Source organism: Vidua chalybeata, unplaced genomic scaffold (assembly GCF_026979565.1).
Source record: "Vidua chalybeata isolate OUT-0048 unplaced genomic scaffold, bVidCha1 merged haplotype scaffold_126_ctg1, whole genome shotgun sequence".
NCBI lineage: Eukaryota > Metazoa > Chordata > Aves > Passeriformes > Viduidae > Vidua > Vidua chalybeata.
The window spans coordinates 7,576-14,346 of NW_026530356.1; the positions used below are offsets into that span (position 1 = coordinate 7,576).

General features: G+C 48.1%; 1 long non-coding RNA gene across 4 annotated transcripts; it reads left to right on the forward strand.

Moving 5' to 3' along the window:
- The first annotated feature begins 1,152 nt into the window (after nucleotides 1–1,152).
- Nucleotides 1,153–6,156, forward strand: LOC128783304 (uncharacterized). 4 transcript variants are annotated; one of them, XR_008429059.1, is made up of 3 exons: nucleotides 1,153–4,406; nucleotides 4,586–4,666; nucleotides 5,307–6,156. It is a non-coding gene; the product is annotated as an uncharacterized LOC128783304 (long non-coding RNA). The 4 variants fall into 4 exon arrangements; XR_008429060.1 differs by having other exon boundaries at nucleotides 1,153–3,881; nucleotides 3,930–4,666; XR_008429058.1 differs by having other exon boundaries at nucleotides 1,153–4,666; nucleotides 5,304–6,156.
- Nucleotides 6,157–6,771: the final 615 nt, after the last annotated feature.

Sequence of the window (6,771 nt, forward strand, 5' to 3'; positions counted from 1 at the left end):
AAATCTGGGAAGAAAGGGACTTATCAATTCACAGGGAAAGGGGTTGATACATGGGGAATTAATTCGGAAAGTGCTCCAGGCCTTGAGAGGTCCGGAAAGAATAGCTATTGTTCATGTAAAAGGACATCAAGTGGGGATGGGAAACTCAGTACAGGGAAATAACTTAGCCGACCAGGAGGCGAAAAAGGCAGCTCTAATGAGTTTCAAACCATATAAGGGGGGGTCGCACAAAGGGAAAATTGCTCCACTTGTGGAGCTGACTTAGAGGAAGAACCATGTTGGGCTTGTTGGGATGCATACGGAATTGATTCGATACAGTGTGCCTGTGATAACCCCCAAAAGGAACATTGATGGTGCCACGGACTCATTAATCATGAGTGTGCCTGTGAAGACCCCCAAGAGAAACATTGCCGGTTCCATGGACCCATTAACCATGTGTTAGCCTTCACGGTACAGGAAAAACAAAAACTAAACCAAATGGGGGTGAAGGAAAAAGAGGGAGGCAAGTGGATACTACCGGACAGGCGGGAGGTACTCCCAAAAGGAATGGCAATGAGGCTCCTGCAAGCAATCCATGAGAAAACCCACTGGGGAACTCAAGGCCTGGTTGACCAATTTGCAATTAAATATATGTGTATAGGGGTCTATAATCTTGCAAAACAGGTAACCCAACAATGTTTAACCTGTCAAAGAATAAATAAACAACAATTAAGAGAAATACCAATGGGCAGAAGGGAACTGGTACAACGACCCTTTTCACATATACAAATAGATTTTACAGAATTACCAAAAGTGGGGAGGTATAAATATTTATTGGTACTGGTAGACCACTTAACCCATTACGTGGAAGCTTATCCTACGGCCCGAGCTACTTCGAACACTGTGGTAAAAGTATTATTAGAGCAAATTATCCCCCGGTATGGATTAATTGAGTGTTTAGACTCAGACCGGGGACCCCATTTCACCTCTAAAGTTGCAAAAGATGTCCTGACAGATTTGGGAACTCAATGGAAATATCACACCCCATAGCATCCACAGAGCTCGGGAGGGTGGAAAGGATGAATGGAGAAAAAAAAAACAAAAAACCAAAAAAACAAAAAACAAAAACCAAAACAAAAAAAAAAAAATTAAAAAAAAAAAAAACCAAAAAAAACAACAAAAAAAACCTCACAAAGTTAATGCTGGAAACAAAAATGTCATGGGTTAAGTGTCTACCTCTTGCCTTATTGAACATTCGAACTCAACCCCAAACTAATGTGGGAATCTCTCCATTTGAAATGTTATTTAGAATGCCCAAAGATCACCCCTGCCTAAAAGATGCTCATATTAAATTTTACATCACCCAAATTATGAGCAGAAGGCAGGACTTGAGGAAGAAAGAAGTGTTGGCACAGAGACCACCAATCCATAAGATAAAACCAGGAGATCAAGTATCACAGAAACGGCAGTCAAGACGGCCGAAAAGGGGTGGACTCACGCCAGCCAAGTGAAAGGCCCGGTTGCCACAAATAACCAGTGGAGAGTGACTAGCCAGCCTGGGAACTTGAAAGTGACTCTTAAGAAAAACTAATGAACTCTGTGGACATCATCCAAATCAACCATAAGGGGAAGCAAAGGGATACAATTACAAACTAGCTAAAGACTATATAGTGATTTGTAACAAGGAAGGTTGTGGAGATTGTTATCCTTTTGTGTGCTTTATATGTAAAATTTGCCAAGAACGGTGGTGGGTCCATTGCCAGAGGGGAAGACCACCAATTGGGGTTTGTACTGAGTGCTATAAAACTCAGCGAAAACTAACTGAAACTGTGCCAAGGATAGGAGAACTGGAAAATCGGTGGGTCAATTTTGGATCTGAGTGGTGGGAAATATTTACCAAGGGAGTATACCCTGAGTATTTTTGTTTTCATACTAACGAGCCCACTCCATTTGCTGCTCAGATAATAAAAGGGTGTTGTCGAAAGGAACTGAAGGGGATTCCTTGCAACCCACTTCTGGCCAAAGATAAGAACTGGGAACAGTACAAGGCTAGGCAGGAGCGGAAAAGGGGACGCTCAGGCGAGTACTGCTGCTGCCGAGAAGATGGTTTACCTCGCGGCTCGAAGCACCCGAGTCGGCGAGCGAGGCAGAGAGGAAAAGGCCAAGCCCCCTCTAAGTGGAACAATGCTGAAATGCTCCAACTACTGCCAGCCGAGTACTAGGATCCCTCAAAGGACCAGTCTAAGTGCCTCCGAAACACCAAGGGAGCAGCAAGCCAAAAAGGGGAAAACAGGATATTACAAAACAAAATCAAGGCTAGGACTCCACCCTTATTGGCGAATTATTAGTTTTCTATTGCTCTGTCCTAGTGGTGTTTCTAGTCAGGACAATGCTAAACACTTTACTTCTAGCCTACGAAACAGCAAAGCGATTTGATGAACGAAATGGTAAAAGAGAAAATGGGGGATTGTGATAAACTGTGGTAACTTGTTTGTTCATCAAAGGAATTGGAATATTAAAGGAGGAAAAATAAAATTAAAGTATGAGGGACTAGCTTGCTTGTTAGGAGATAGGGGAAGCATCTGTGAAGTTGGGAAACAGCAACTTGTGGGTTTTACTAAAAAAAGGACAATAAAGAAGCAACTGCTACAAACCGCAAGGCTATAGGCATATTGCAAGGCTATAGACATATTGCAAAACGCAAGACCGCAAGTATGATTAATCACCATTTAGGGAGCTTTTCTTAGCTTCTCTTGCAGACACAGGCTAAGGATGTTGGGGGATGGCCGGAGCTGATTATGAAATCAGCGACCACCAGGCAACGGCCACCGGACTAGACAACGTAGGAGTGCTCTGGGTACGCCCATCACTGTCCGGAACCGATTGTGAAACCAACGATCACCTGCCTCGACACAACGCAGACACGATGCAGAGGGATGCTCAAGCTACGCCCACCGCTATCACAAGAGACGCGAATGAAGAAACCTCCAAGAAACTATAAAAGAGACTGAATAAGGGGGGTGGGGTGTGGGGCACTGCAGTGTGGGACACTGCAGGAGGGGCGGTTAGGAGACCCCTACCCACCCAGCGCTGTTTTGCTTGCTACTGCTTGCTGTAATTAATAAAATTCTAAATGACCTTCAAAAGGCTGAATCAAATTATTCGCCTCAATTTATCACAGGGAGAAGGCTAAAGGGAGGGGAAATATAACATTAACCAGTGGGGAAAAGGGAAAGGAGTGTTCTTGGTGGAAGAACCAAAGGGAAAACGTGGAACAGAGAAGATTCTAGGCTAAGGGGCAGACTTGAACAATAACCGACAGGACAGGGGGAGGGTACAATTCTCTTACAAAAGGGGGTGGAGAACTCATACAACTGCTGTTTCCCATGGCAACCCTAGACTGCCTTCCCCAACCCCTCCTCCTACACCAGTGACAGCTTTTCACACTGAAGGCAAGTGCTATTGTATAACAAACACTTAACTCTTAGCCCAGCCGGGCTCGCTGGCTACTTTTGCAAGCTTTTTACCAACTAGCGAGGCTTGTAAGCGGTGCTTGTAACTCCTAGCTTGTACCACGCTCCCACTAGCTGCGCTATCAGCTAGCGGCGTTCAAAGCAGCTCCTCAAACCGCGGCTTGTGCCCGCGCGCCCGCTGCGCTATCAGCTGGGCTGCGCCTAAAGCACCTTTGCAAGCCCCGACTTAAGCCCCGCGCCGCGCTCCCCTCGCTCGCCAGGGACAGCCCGTGCCACGCATGCGCACCACCCGCTCTATCAGGTAGAGTGCGCACTACCCGCACTATCAGGTAGTGTGGCTGAGAGCTGCCCTGCGCATGCGCCCCACCCGCTCGATCAGGTAGAGTGGCTGCTAGCCGCCCCGAGCATGCGCACTACCCGCACTAGCAGGTAGTGTGGCTGAGCTGCCCCGCGCATGCGCACTACCCGCACTAGCAGGTAGTGTGGGCTGAGAGCTGCCCTGCGCATGCGCTCTCTAGCACTGCCGCGCCGCGTCTCTCTATCTTAGCAACGCCGCACCGCGCATCACCGTTCCACTCACACATACACACACACGCACAAGCACGCACGTCCGGACGTAACAGACACACTACACTGCAATCGGGACACACACCACACACTGAAATCGCGATTTCGCCCTCCCCGAGCCGCGCTATCAGCTGGGGAGGTCCTCCCGCCGCCGGCCTCTCCCCCGATGGCGGTCTGCTTGCAAGCCCCTAGGCAAACCTGCGCGCAAAAACATCTTTTTGCGACTTATCAGTGCCAACCTTAAGAAAATAAATTAATACATACCGCTTTCATCCGCTAGTCGACGGGCCGTGGTATGCTCCTCGCAGTGTACAGCCGAGGCGCAGAGTCCCTCCGGGGAAAAGCCCCGTGGCGCCTGAGGGTGTCTGCTCCCAACCGGACCTGCAGGTGAGCAGAGCAGTCCCTTCGTGGTCGCCAACTGAAACGATACGCGGAATAAATCAATAGACTCCATAACCTGGGTTAGTTATGAAGTGGGTATGTACGTCAGCGCCCGGCACAAGTGAGATAGCTCTCCAAAACTTGTGCCCCGAGCCTCAGTCTGACCCACACTTTTATTCTTAAAGACGTTCCATATGCAATACACTGCACGACTTTTTCATGCGTATTCAACCCCTGGCCCCGCCTGTCCTCGCTTCTCCTGCTAAGTAAGTCCACGCCCTTCTGGGCATGCGTGGTTTGCTGTGGTGGTCGTACGGGGGGTCTCTTGGTGGTCCTGAGGCTGAAGATTGTGGTCTTCCTCATGATTGAACTTTTGAACTTTTCCTCTCTGCGCGTGCGCTTTTGGTCCTTTGGTGCTTATCTGAGTACGTCTGTCAGTCTTGATAGGCTTGGAGACAGAGGAGCTTCTTTATCTGGGTTCTTTCTTCTTCTGTTATTGTTCTTTATGCAAGAAGCCTCAGAAATTTGCATTTTCCTTTGCCCTTTGTATTAGGCAGAGGTTTCTTAGAGTAAAAGGTTGAAAATTCAACAGATAACTCTACAAGCTAAATTAGAAATGCTTAATTCATTTTGTTACCCTAACTCTAAAAATCTCTGTTTCACCTCGAGAGCTGTCACAGAGCAGAAAGGGCAGCTGAGATGCTGAAAAGCAGCAAAGCTGAACAGCCTGCCTCAGCTTCAGCAGTGTGCAGTTGACTGAAGGCGAAACACGAAGCAGCAGAGCAGCGGGCTTCTGTGCGCACTGAAGGCAATTGCAAGAATCCAGCAGCTGCTCCTTGCCAAGCACAGTCAGCAGCCTAGGTTCTTGCTTCTTGACCAACTCACAGTTGCCCTTCTTTTCAGCAGCTGCCACCGTGTTCTCTGCATCTCGGAGCCTCTGGGGAGCAACAAGAATTTCCACGGTGGTGTAAGAGCCCGTCTGAAGCCCCTCATTTTCCGTTCTGCCTTCCGATTGCCACGAGAAAGAATCCCTTCCTCCACTGCAGTTCCGGCTTAGAACAGGACACAGTGCAGGTGCAACCACTGAACCGTCATGCTAGCTGTTCCGAACAAGGCCTGGCAAGAACTTGGCAAGGACTTGGCAAGGACTTGGCAAAGACCTGACGTGGACCCAGCACGGGACAGCCTGATGCGCGGCCTGCTTCTAATCTCCGTTCTTAAGCCAAATGAACTTTTGGGGTGACTCCCGGGGTCCTTCATTGAAGACCCCTCATCTGCCTCATTACCAGTGTGACAAACAAAGAATGAGAACCCTCCTCCCAAGGACTGAGACTGAGACCCCTGCTATAGGGAGGAGGGGAAATTGGTGGTCTGACCACTAATGACATGACCTGTTTCCCTTCAGTGATTCAAATGGACTTATTCTTCATTGTATTCGTCTTGCTTTGGTGGTTTCTGTGGACTCACCTGTTCCCGCGTGGCGATTACAATGGACTTTCGTTGTTACACTTGCTCCCCCCTCTTTCCTCTGTGGACTATAACTGGAGCCCCGAGTCGACCAGAACTTCGGAGACTCCCCCGACACGACAGACGGAACCCCATCGTCCGGACCACTGAGGATCTCGCCTGTGTTGGTAGCTATTCCCATACCCCTCTTCTCTCTCTCTCTCTCTCCTTTTATCTCCTTTCCGATCCCCACTATCGCATTTACTGGTTTGGCCCCTAATAAAGGTGCATTTGTTGTGATTAACTGATAGTCCCTTGTTGTTTGCCTTTTTGCACTTTTGGGATGGGTGAAAAGAACCATCACGACACCCCGCAAGAAGCGGATCGTGACATTAAAATTGGCGTCACGGACAGGATTTCTGTCTAGACAGAAGGGTTGCAGCTGAAAAGGCACCCAGACTGTCTTTGGAAATTCACAAAGGATCCACTAGTGCAAAAGGCGGGACACTTGTTTTGTTGTTGTTGTGTATCTGGTCTGGGAAGGAAGGGACAACTTGAAGCAACTAAGCAGAGCCTCCCAGGCAGATTATTGTCCTTTCACCCAGCCAGGGAAGCGAAGGGCGACACAGCGAGGGCTGTGTAGTTTTGTGGAACTTAAGTTTGTAGCTCCCTGTCGTGGTTTTGGTCCCTTCACAAAATGAGTGACAATCTTAGCCTTGAAATTAAAGCTGAATTTTATGCACTACTAGCCAAACACAATGCCAGACCTTCTACGGAAGGAGAAAAATGGGCACAGAGTAATTGGTTGAACTTAGAAAATGTTATGGATAGAGTGTGTTCATTACAACATGAAACAAAATTCAAACTGGGTAAAAATAAAACTATCTTATGCTCAGTTTTGGGAGCTTGTCTTACGGCAGCTATA